A 13,261-nucleotide genomic window follows, 5' to 3' on the forward strand; every position below is an offset into this window, starting at 1 on the left:
GTCTACACATGGTAGGAAGTGCTCCAGCTGACGTTGGATCTGAACACAGCTGATCCAGAACTCAGCCTGTCTGAGGGGAACAGGAAGGTGACAGCCACTGATAAAGCTCAGACCTCTCCTGACCAGAGAGATGATTCACTTTTCTGAATCAATTACTGAATCAATGTGATCTTTCAAAATAAAAGTCATGACTTTGGAATTGCTCTATTATTGAATTGATTGACACAATGAATCAGTTATTTACAGTAATCTATGTACCAGTATATCCATTTAGACAAATATGTGTCACATAACACACTCCCACATCATGGGGCGGCAGCGTAGCCTAGTGGTAAGAGAGTGTTGGACTTGTACCCGAAAGGTTGCAAGTTCAAATCCCAGAGCTGAAAAGGTACAAATCTGTCGTTCTGCCCCTGAACAAGGCAGTTAACCCACTGTTCCTAGGCCGTCATTGTAAATAAGAATTTGTTCTTAACTGACTTGCCTAGTTAAATCAAGGTAAAAAAATTAAAATCATAGACTAATACACAGTACATAACACACACATATATATATATTTCAGTAGGAAGGAACACACATGTTTAAGTCTCTGACCATCTTAAGTGACTGTCAATGAAAACAGAGGCAGAGAGAGAACATCAGGTAAAGTTGTGGAGATGAGGGAATATGTGATCAGAACCCCTCCAGTCTGGTTAACCACAGTTAGGTCCAGTATGGACTATCAATACAAGTCACCATTTAGAATGTGATTCAGTTCAATGGGTCTGAACAGAACTGGGGGATGTCAGATATGAAGATGCCTAAACACAACTGGAATATTCACCCACACCACTAGCTCACCTCCACACAATCCATTTACAAGGTAAAGACACACCTTGGAATAAATAACAAAGGAAAACTATTACTAGATGAAGTTTAGTGTTGTATTTTTTATTTCCCATCACCATAAATCATATTTAATCACTGAACAGTAGCAGACCTAACTTCATCTGTTCCTGACTCTGGATAGTGGATTAAAAAGACCATCAATCTCCAATGATATTAAAGTACTATTCTGAACATTACTGATATACTGAGTGGCAAGTCAAGATATCTGCTGGTTTTATTGTTTGGTCAATACCACCACCTGCTGGACAGGTTTAATGTTGCTGGACTGAGCAGTATGGGAGGATGAAAGATGACACATTTAGGGCCGGTTTCCTGGACATCTACATTGAACATGCTTTTTAGTCCAGGACTAGGATTCATCTGTGTCTGGGAAACCAGACCATATACTTTAGTAGAAAGTAAGTGATTCCAGCTAGTAGTGGGCTGACTAGTCCTGAATTGTCCTTTTGTTCCTGGACCATTTTCCATGCAGCTCCAGGTGACAGAGAACACATCAATTAGGGCCGAGCCTACAAGCTGATCAATGATACTGAGGAGAATTACATAGAGACAGAGAACCAACTGAGAAAACATATCAATGGTTCTGAATGACAACCAATATACATCAACACCATACATCATGATTCATGGAAATGTACAAGATCAAAACATTGTATTTACAAATATATGAATACATTGAATTTTAATTCATAACATCTTCTGAAGATCAAATCAGTTAAATCATTGTAGATAAAACAGAGTAGAATGAATCATCACATCTGGGGACCATCACCACCAGCATGACTAGTATCTATGTGGACCCTTCTACAGTTTAACCAGCTCAGCTATAGACTACACCAGCATGACTAGTATCTATGTGGACCCTACTACAGTTTAACCAGCTCAGCTATAGAATACACCAGCATGACTAGTATCTATGTGGACCCTACTACAGTTTAACCAGCTCAGCTATAGACTACACCAGCATGACTAGTATCTATGTGGACCCTACTACAGTTTAACCAGCTCAGCTATAGACTACACCAGCATGACTAGTATCTATGTGGACCCTACTACAGTTTAACCAGCTCAGCTATAGAATACACCAGCATGACTAGTATCTATGTGGACCCTACTACAGTTTAACCAGCTCAGCTATAGAGTACACCAGCATGACTAGTATCTATGTGGACCCTACTACAGTTTAACCAGCTCAGCTATAGACTACACCAGCATGACTAGTATCTATGTGGACCCTACTACAGTTTAACCAGCTCAGCTATAGACTACACCAGCATGACTAGTATCTATGTGGACCCTACTACAGTTTAACCAGCTCAGCTATAGACTACACCAGCATGACTAGTATCTATGTGGACCCTACTACAGTTTAACCAGCTCAGCTATAGACTACACCAGCATGACTAGTATCTATGTGGACCCTTCTACAGTTTAACCAGCTCAGCTATAGACTACACCAGCATGACTAGTATCTATGTGGACCCTACTACAGTTTAACCAGCTCAGCTATAGACTACACCAGCATGACTAGTATCTATGTGGACCCTACTACAGTTTAACCAGCTCAGCAGTACCATCGACATAAAACCCAGGATAGAGGGGCTGAGTGAATGTGGTCTGGACTCTGTGGAGGAGGGTCATTGTGTCAGAGACACTGTAGAAGGACAGAGTACCTGCCTTGTGATCCAGGTACACTCCTACTCTGGAGGACTGAGGGCCTGATACTTTAGTCACAACATTATTTTGTCTGAAACAATAACTACCACTATAGCACTGTAAACTCCAGGACTTGTCATTGAATCCAAATATATTACCTCTCTTTGATCTGCTGATGTCTTTATATGAGACTGCTGTAATAACATTACCAGTCCACTTCACCTCCCAGTAACAGCGTCCAGACAGACCCTCTCTACACAGAACCTGGTCATTGTTGGTGAATCTGTCTGGATGGTCAGGATATGTTTGGACTTGGCCTGTATAGGTCACCTTTCCGTTCCCTTCAGACAGAGAGAGGTGTGTGTGTGCTGTGTTTGGGTCCAGTGTGAGCTGACAGGAATCTGGGAGAAGAGCAGAGCAGAGACCAATGAGGGGAGTCAGAACAATAAGTTAAGTCAGATACTGTATCTACCCTGTCTTTGATTAGAGCACAGCAGAGATCAAATCAGAGAAATATGAGGAGTCAGATATATACCTAGTCTTTGATTAGATCTACTATTGCTATATATTTCTAGAGGGATTGTTAGGAGTGTCAGTAAAAATAGTCTGTTAGTTACTTCACAATAAAGAGACTCACATTGTAACAACTGTTCTCTGGTCTTGGGCTCTGGAGGCAGTACAACATCCAATATATTCACTACAGACACACAAACACATTGACAGAGAGAGGAATGTTATCATCATACCATATTCCACATGTATATGACTAGTAGGGAACTTTCAATGGTCTAAAGTTGCTGTTCTTATTGTTTTCAACACACCTGTAGTGGAGATCTTGGTCCATTCTCCTTTAAGGAAGTCTTCTAGTTTCTCTCTCAGTTCAGACACAGTCTTACTCACATCTCCAAAGTACTGAAGAGGACGGACAACGATGCTGGGTAAGTCTGAAGATACACTGACACTGGAGAGAGACTGATACCTCTAGAGAGAGAGAGGGAGAGAGAGAGAAAGAGAGTGAGGTAGAGTGAGAGCGAGGGAGAGAGAAGGACAGAGAGAGAGAGGGACAGAGAGAGAGAGAGGGCGACAGATAGACAGAGAGAGGGACAGAGGGAGAGAGCGACAGAGAGAGAGAGGGACAGAGAGAGAGAGGGACAGAGAGAGAGAGGGACAGAAACAGAGGGACAGAGGGGGACGGACAGAGGGGGATGGACAGAGGGATAGAGAGGGAAGGACAGAGGGAGAGAGAGGGATTGATAAAGGGAGAGAGAGGGACGGACAGAGAGAGAGGGATGGACAGAAAGAGAGAGGGACGGACAGAGAGAGACAGGGACGGACAGAGAGAGAGAGAGGGACGGACAGAGAGAGAGAGAGAGAGAGAGAGAGAGACAGGGACGGACAGAGAGAGAGAGGGACGGACAGAGAGAGAGAGAGAGAGAGAGACGGACAGAGAGCGAGAGGTCCGGACAGACAGAGAGAGAGAGAGGGCCGGACAGAGAGAGAGAGAGAGAGAGAGAGGGGGACGGACATAGAGAGAGAGGGACTGACAGAGAGAGAGAGGGACGGACGGAGAGAGAGAGAGAGACAGGGACGGACAGAGAGAGAGAGAGAGAGACAGAGATGGACAGAGAGAGAAAGCGAGAGTAACGACAGAGAGAGAGGGACGGACAAAGAGAGAGAGGGATGGACAGAGAGAGAGAGAGAGAGGGACGGAAAGAGAGAGAGAGAGAGAGAGAGAGAGATGGACAGAGAGAGAGATGGATGACAGAGAGAGAGAGAGAGAGGGACGACAGAGAGAGGGAGAGGGACGGACAGAGAGAGAGAGAGAGAGAGAGACGGACAGAGAGCGAGAGGTCCGGACAGACAGAGAGAGAGAGAGGGCCGGACAGAGAGAGAGAGAGAGAGAGAGAGAGGGACGGACATAGAGAGAGAGGGACTGACAGAGAGAGAGAGAGAGAGAGGGACGGACGGAGAGAGAGAGAGAGACAGGGACGGACAGAGAGAGAGAGACAGAGATGGACAGAGAGAGAAAGCGAGAGTAACGACAGAGAGAGAGGGACGGACAAAGAGAGAGAGGGATGGACAGAGAGAGAGAGAGAGAGGGACGGAAAGAGAGAGAGAGAGAGAGAGAGAGAGAGAGATGGACAGAGAGAGAGATGGACGACAGAGAGAGAGAGAGAGAGGGACGACAGAGAGAGGGAGAGGGACGGACAGAGAGAGGGAGAGGCACGGAGAGAGAGAGGGACGGACAGAGAGAAAGAGACAGAGAGAGAGGGACAGAGAGAGAGGGACAGAGAGAGGGGGACAGAGAGAGAGAGGGACAGAAAGAGAGAAGGACAAATAGGGACAAAGAGAGAGGGACAGAGAGAGAGGGACAGAGAGACAGGGACAGAGAGACAGGGACAGAGGGGGACAAAGAGAGAGCGACAAAGAGAGAGCCATCAAGAGGAACAAAGAGAGAGATGGACAAAGAGGGACAAAGAGAAAGACAGAGAGAGATAGGGACAGAGAGAGAGGGACAAAGAGGGACAAAGAGAAAGAGGGACAGAGAGAGAGAGGGACAGAGAGAGAGAGGGACAGAGAGAGAGGGACAAAGAGGGACAAAGAGAGAGAGGGACAAAGAGGGACAAAGGGGGACAAAGAGGAACAAAGAGAAAGAGGCACAAAGAGGGAGAGGGACAGAGAGAGAGATGGACAGAGAGAGAGAGAGGGACAGAGAGAGAGAGAGTGAGTGAGAGAGAGAGAGACAGGACAACAGAATGATTGAGATGAATAGTTTCACATTAAGTTAATTTCATATCACATGTAACAAGGCAGTTTAGTGACCTGGAGGAAATGATGTGATCCTCTGTGTGTGAGAGCTGCTCCAGCTCAGTGCTTCTCTTCCTCAGCTCAGCTATCTCCTGCTTCAGTTGCTCCAGGAGTCCTTCAGCTTGACTCACTTGGGCCTTCTCTTGGGCTCTGATCAGCTCCTTCACCTCAGAGCTCCTTCTCTCAATGGAGCGGATCAGCTCAGTAAAGATCTGATCACTGTCCTCCACTGCTGCCTGTGCAGAGCGCTGTTAAGAGAGAGACACAGAGAGAGAGAGAGAGATAGACAGAGAGATAGAGAGAGTAGGTACAGTAGCCTCTGCACCTCATTGAGTCAGAACACTGCCACCCTGCTTTTCAGGTCCTCCAGGCCTTGTCCCCCCTCCTGGACAGGCAGGTACAGAACACCACTTGGCCCTGCTCTACTCTCCTCCCTCCTGGTCCCCCCTCCAGTAGCCTGCCCCGTAGCAGAGCTAGACCCAGCCTCTGTCCCCTGAGTCCTGGTAGGCTGGACAATAGAACGAGTCAAAACGGCCAAAGAACGTTGTCTGAGCTGGAACACTAGCGAGGCCATGGCAAATGAATTGAAACGAACCTTCACAGAGCCTCTTCTGACTGGAATGATCCTTAGAATTCCGTTTCCCCTAATGGCACCAAAAAATGTCTACCTTTTTATTTGACCACTAAAACCTGTTCTTAGGACCAAACTGAAAAATAACAACTGGTGTAGAAAGTAAACATCCGCACCTCGATAGTGCCAAGTGTGTTTATGTCTGCATTACCAGGAAGTAGGAAAAAACGGGTAACTTCTGACAATTTCTGGTCTAGCGATCGATGACAGCAGAGGACGCTGCCCAACCTTATGTCATTAGAAAGAGGAGATTCTCCTGATTAAAATGGTGTCCGACATGAAAACATCTAAATTTACACATTGTGAGATATTTAGTGAAATAAACAGACATACCATAACTACGCTGCTCAAACTTACATCATTAGAAATAATAGGTTATCCTGATTAAAATGGTATAGAACTTCAAACCATTAAAATAAATACATCTATTACAGATAATTGGAGAAATAGACATGTCCCTATTTTCCCAAAACAATGGCAGTCTGAAAGTTATAACAGCAGTATTTTATTTAACCAGCTTTCCATTTATCTACGACCATTTGACTTTGTGTTTAACATTTAGTGGTTTGTAATCTTGCGGTTAAGAACGTTGGGCAGTAACTGAAAGGTGCCTGGTTTGAATCCCCGAGCTGACTTGGTGAAAAATCTGTAAATCTCCTTTTTTAGGCAGATTCGGGATCTTAACCCTAGTGGCTCTGGATAAGTGTCTGCTAAATGACTCACATGTAAACGTAAACTATCGAGTAAACACCACCTCTTCCTTCCTAATCTGACCTTTGAACCTTGGTCCACCGACCTTTAGAGGACATATAAATGCCGTCCCTTGTGCTCAGAGTCCTATCTCTTCTGCCACACATCTATCAAAATGTCTCTGATCTTACATTTGTCCTCACCTCTACCCAGTGGAATATTAATATATATTATATCTTGTTGTAAAGCTTTTTTAACTAACTGGTCTACATTTTCATTCCCTTCCACACCTGAATGTGCTGGGACCCAGCAGAATCTCACTACTACACCCATTCTCTCATTTCTCCATAATAAGATTGATACCTACAACTGTCCAACCAAATCCACTGCCTTGTCTACTAGTATATTCCCAACAGTCGTCTAGAACAGTAGCAGTGGGATGCTCAACCTCACAGCCTTGCAACCCAATAAGCTAATGACAATTTATTACGCCGTATACCCAAAGGCATCTCACCTGCCTCCACTAGTAAGACACATACAGATGTTGATTTAAATGCACCAATACATATCCTTAAAGCTATATACTGGATTCTGTCCAGCTTAAGTCTTTGCCGCTGTTCCATAAACTATACACCCGTAATAAATTGTCGACCTGATCAGAGCTCTATAAATATCCATCAACGATTGTCTGTCAGCACCCCCATTCCTAACCAGAGACCCACACAACCAACTACCACAAAAGTGATGGAATGAGAGAGAGAGAGAGACATCGTTACAACACTGTACATAGACATAATATAACGTTTCTTCTTCTTTGGAGTTTAACGGTGGTTGGCTTCCAATATGTTGAATTACCGCCCCCAACTGGACAATAATATGAATCTATTTTACTTTGTGATGCAAAATGGGAAAAGGAACATTTCATATTTTTGCAAATAAAAAACACTCTTCCAACTAACCCTACACTCATTAAAAACCCACTACCCCATTCCACTACTTTGACCCTATCTGCTCCTGCACCAGGCCAACTAACCCGACAGTTATTAAAAATCCCCTACCCCATTCCACTACTTTGACCCTATCTGCTCCTGCACCAGGCCAACTAACCCTACACTCATTAAAAACCCACTACCCCATTCCACTACTTTGACCCTATCTGCTCCTGCACCATGCCAACTAACCCTACACTCATTAAAAACCCACTACCCCATTACACTACTTTGACCCTATCTGCTCCTGCACCATGCCAACGACCTGGGAGGACGGGACACCACCACCCAACACACCCTGGAACTCTTCTGAAGTCAAATCTCATATGACCAAATACTTCTCTGCAGCTGCCACCACAACATCTATTGTCTGTGATTTACGTTCCATTTCTGAGGTACAGTTGAAAACCATTGCTATGAACTCTAAGAAGCCAACCTTACTGAAGCATATATCCCTCGTTGGCCAATTCCTCTGTGCTGGCACAGATCTACTACTCACAGGGATCCTCAGGATTCCTCACCCTTGACCCATCCTCCTCTTCTTTCTTCACTGCCTCAACACACGACACCTTCTGCACTACTCTGACTCTAGTCACCTCAACCTGCCTCTCTCTCACCAGACACTTCTGATCCCCAGCAACATGGGCACCCCTACAGTTGACACAACTTTATCCACTGAAACTACACAATCCTCTATCCCATGACCTCCTGCACACTTCCGACATCTTGGAATCTCCCTCCTACAAACTGCTGCAGCATGACCATAAACTTTGTACCTGAAAATCCTTTCAAAGAAATCACACATTTCAATGGTGTCCTGTTCCTGAGAGCAATGCAAGAAACAGATCTTGACATAAGTTCCGTGACACGGAGCGCCCACTGTCTCTGGTCAGAAGAAACACAAACAAATATCACAAGTCCACTACAGGTTACCTTCACTGATTCAACTGCACCCAACTCCTTTCCCACCCACCCTGAAACCACAAATGGTTCTGCCAAAAGGTATGGATCCACCAGATTCTTCTTTATCATGTCCATTGATGCCAGGCTCTGGTTCTGAGCTCTTCTCTACACCTTCTACCTCACTTAACTCTCCCTCATTCATTTCCATTTCACCTCCACAACTCAGTCTGGCGCACGGCTCTCTCTGTATGCACTTGAATTATAACATTTGAAATGTCTCTATTCCTTTGAATCCTTTGTGCGTGATGTTTACTGTTCATTTCTGGTTGTTTATTTCACTTTTGTTTATTATCTATTTCACTTGCTTTGGCAATGTAAACATATGTTTCCCATGCCAATAAAGATCTTTGAATTGAATTGAGAGAGAGAGAGAGAGAGCTTCATGTTAATGTATAGGGGAAATGAGCCATTGTTACTTTTGGTTATGTGATGAGGTAGCCCCGCCTGCGACTTCAAAATCACAGTCGGCCCAATAGGGAATGTCCTCTTGTTGTAATGGTCAAGATGTTGGTTTCTCCCACAGTTGACCTGGGTTCATATCCCATCAGTTACATAAAGCAGTCTGATAGGGGTCCAGACATAGTGGGATTGGAGAAGGTCCCCTGTATTTCTCTCTCTCTCTCTGATTGGAGGAGACAGGTAAAATGGTGTGTCTCCTCTGGACAACAATACTCACCTTGAGAGACTCCACAGCCTGCTGGAGCTCCTTCAACTCCTTCTCTCTCTCCTGGAATCTCTGTTGGACCTTCTGCTGACTCATCCCCAGCAGCCTCTGTGGAGAATCACTCTTCAATGAGCTTTCAAGCTTTATTTATCCAGTAGATCAATATTATAGTAATGTGACATAGGACCCATAGAGAGGAAGGTCTACAATCCTGAGGACGTCCCTATACAATATCATATTATGGTGCAATGTGAATGATTATAGTTTTTATGGTAGGACTACATGTATCAAGGGGTTGAGACTGAACTTTGGACTCATAAAAGGGCATTCAGATGTCACAAGTTTCTTCGTCTTCCGACGATATAGAGAAATCGTCGTCTGAGAACGTGGACCAATACGCAGCAGAGTTGGTGCTCATCATCTTAACTTGTTGGGGATAGGGGGCAGTATTTGCACAGCCGGATAAAAAACGTACCCAATTTAATCTGGTTACTACTCCTGCCCAGTAACTAGAATATGCATATAATTGTTTGATTCGGATAGAAAACACGCTAAAGTTTCTAAAACTGTTTGAATGGTGTCTGTGAGTATAACAGAACTCATTTGGCAGGCAAAACCCTGAGACAGATTCTGACAGGAAGTGGATACCTGATGTGTTGAATTACCTTTAAGCCTATGCCATTGAAACACACAGCGGCTTATTAATCTTTTGGCACTTCCTATTGCTTCCACTAGATGTCACCAGCCTTTACAAAGTGTTTTGAGTCTTCTACTGTGAGATCTGACCGAACAAGAGCCTTGGAACGGTGATGGCCGATTAGACTCTGGCGCGCGAGGTCATGTTGGGTACCCTCGTTCCAATACGTTTTAAAAGAGAATGCATTCGTCCACCTTGAATATTATTCATGTTCTGGTTAAAAAAGGCACTAATGATTTATGCTATACAACGTTTGACATGTTTGAACGAACGTAAATATATTTTTTCCCCTCGTTCATGAAGTGAAGTCCGGCGGGCTTAGATCATGTGCTAACAACACGGAGCTTTTTGGACATAAATGATGAGCTTTTTTGAACAAAACTACATTCGTTATGGACCTGGGATTCCTGGAAGTGACATCTGATGAAGAGAATCAAAGGTAATGGATTATTTACATAATATTTTCGATTTTAGATCTCTCCAACATGGCCGTTCGTCTGTATCGCAAAGCGTATTTTTCTGGGCGCAGTGCTCAGATTATTGCAAAGTGTGATTTCCCAGTAAGGTTATTTTTAAATCTGGCAAGTCGATTGCGTTCAAGAGATGTAAATATATAATTCTTTAAATGACAATATAATATTTTACCAATGTTTTCTAATATTAATTATTTTATTTGTTGTGCTGACTTGACTGCCGGTTATTGGAGGGAAACGATTTCCTGAACATCAACGCCATAGTAAAACGCTGTTTTTGGATATAAATATGAACTTGATAGAACTAAAAATGCATGTATTGTCTAACATAATGTCCTAGGAGTGTCATCTGATGGAGATTGTCAAAGGTTACTGCATCATTTTAGCTGGTTTTATGGTTTTGGTGACGCCTGTCTTTGAATTGACAAAACATTACACACAGCTATTGTCAATGTACTCTCCTAACATAATCTAACTTTATGCTTTCGCCGTAAAACCTTTTTGAAATCGGACAACGTGGTTAGATTAAGGAGATGTTTATCTTTCAAAGGGTGTAAGATAGTTGTATGTTTGAAAAATTTGAATTTGGACATTTATTTGGTTTCAAATTTGCCGCTCTTGAAATGCACCTGCTGTTGATAGGGTGCACCACGGGTGGCACGCTAGCGTCCCACATAGCCCCAAGAGGTTTTAACTGGTCAGGACTTGACATCAGAATGGTAATAGTGTTTGACTTTAGAAAATGGTGATACATTTGGAGAATCTGGGTTAACATATCTATATACTGAAGGTTTATGGTCATATTTGTGGATCCATTTCATTTGAATGATCTCATATTCAAACAGATTTAGTTCCTACTGTATCTTTAATTCTTTGTTTATCAGACAGTCACCAACAAGTTGTTCTGGTCTTACCTGTTTCTCAGTCCTCTCTGCTGCAGCTGACACTGTATCATGGCATTTATGTTTATCCATTGTACACAGCAGACAGATACACTGCTGATCGGTACGACAGTAAACCTCCAGCAGTTTGTCATGATGAGAGCAGATCTTCTCCTGTAGTTGTGCGGTGGCTTTGACCAGCTTGTGCTTTTTGAAAGCAGGATATTCATAGTGAGGTTGGAGGTGAGTCTCACAGTAAGAGGCCAGACACACCAGACAGGACATGAGGGCTTTCTGCTTTCTGGTCCCAGTGCAGACATCACACGCCACATCTCCAGGTCCAGCATAGCACAGAGCAGGAGGGGGAGCAGCCTGGAGTCCTGTCTTCTTCAGTGTCTCCACCACTTCAGCCAGAACGGTGTTTCTCTTCAGAACAGGTCTTGGGATAAAGGTCTCTCTGCACTGAGGACAGCTGTAGACACCTTTCAGAACATCCTTATCCCAGCTTTCTTTAATACAACCCATACAGTAACTGTGTCCACAGGCAGTAGTCACCGGATCCTTCAGTAGATCCAGACAGATGGAGCAACAGAACAGTTCCTGATTCTCTGCCATTTTGGTGCTCTCTCCCATAGGTTAAGCAATGGCAGTGTGAAAGATGACTTTCTGTTCAGTGTGAAAGATGACTTTCTGTTTCATTGAACTCTACACCAGAGGACAGGGAGTGGCTTCCTACTTGACTGTGTTTTCTGTTTGTAGAGGGGGTGTGGTTTCATTGATAAGGAAGTGTAACAGAGTGTTGGGTAGTAGGCAGAGATGGTCAGTATTCATGTTACATGTATTTGAAATACGTATTAGAATTACTTCAGAGTATTTTGTCTTTTGAATCATACTGGGCTGAACTACACTACATTGTATTTTGTATTTTCTAAACACTAAATACTTTTCTATACTATTTTTTATAGGGGTTCACATCTTGTGGTCCCTCTTTCACCCTGCATTGGTATCAGCAGTCTGATAGTACTATGGTGTGATAAGCCTGTCTGCTAAATGACAACATTGGTATCAGCAGTATGATAGTACTATGGAGTGATAAGACTGTCTGCTAAATGACAACATTGGTATCAGCAGTATGATAGTACTATGGTGTGATAAGACTGTCTGCTAAATGACAACATTGGTATCAGCAGTATGATAGTACTATGGTGTGATAAGACTGTCTGATAAATGACAACATTGGTATCAGCAGTATGATAGTACTATGGTGTGATAAGACTGTCTGCTAAATGTACTAAATATAAATGTGTATGTAAAAATGCTGATATATATTTTGTTGAGGGAAAATGTACTTGATATGATTGTAATATGTTGTTGTCTCACCTAGCTGTCTGAAGATGAATGCACTAAACAGAGCGTCTGGTAAATGACTCAAATGAAAAGTAAAAATAAAATATTGTAAAGCATGCTGAGTATTATTCTAATGAGCTCCACCCCCAAACAAGGCCAATATTAATACCCAGTGTGCGTTGCGGTAAATTTGGTATGTTAATTTTCACATAGACATTCGTATTTTAGTAATTTAGCTTATCCAGAGTGACTTGCTCAACTAAGGTAGACAACATACATACAGTACCATTGTCAACAAGCAAGAAAAAAAGGTTTTGTAACCGTTACTGAAAAGGTTGTTGCTGTTTGGTCCATCTACTTCCAAATAGTTTCTGTATTACAGTGTTTCTCATTTGCTAACACACAATTCTGAAACCTTACTAGATTTCCTGAAAACATTAAACACTAAACCTCATTTTCAGGCACTGTTTACATAACCTCTGACTCCTCTTGCAAAATGAAACATTCGCCTTATAACAGCTATACTTGTGTTAAAATCAAACACTGCTCTCAAATCATAAACAAAGTGATCAAA

The 13,261-nt window shown here is 43.2% G+C and overlaps 1 pseudogene across 1 annotated transcript; it reads right to left on the minus strand.

The window, feature by feature from the left end:
• Nucleotides 1-1,084: 1,084 nt before the first annotated feature.
• LOC106561500 (E3 ubiquitin/ISG15 ligase TRIM25-like) lies at nt 1,085-12,096 on the minus strand (annotated as a pseudogene). The gene is made up of 6 exons (XR_014379133.1): nt 11,374-12,096; nt 9,302-9,397; nt 5,368-5,600; nt 3,366-3,525; nt 3,182-3,241; nt 1,085-2,945 (listed from the first exon to the last, which is right to left on the minus strand). The product of XR_014379133.1 is annotated as an E3 ubiquitin/ISG15 ligase TRIM25-like (transcript).
• Between the last annotated feature and the right edge of the window lie 1,165 nt (nt 12,097-13,261).

The sequence above is a fragment of the Salmo salar genome, chromosome 10 (assembly GCF_965601325.2).
Source record: "Salmo salar chromosome 10, fSalSal1, whole genome shotgun sequence".
Classification (NCBI taxonomy): domain Eukaryota; kingdom Metazoa; phylum Chordata; class Actinopteri; order Salmoniformes; family Salmonidae; genus Salmo; species Salmo salar.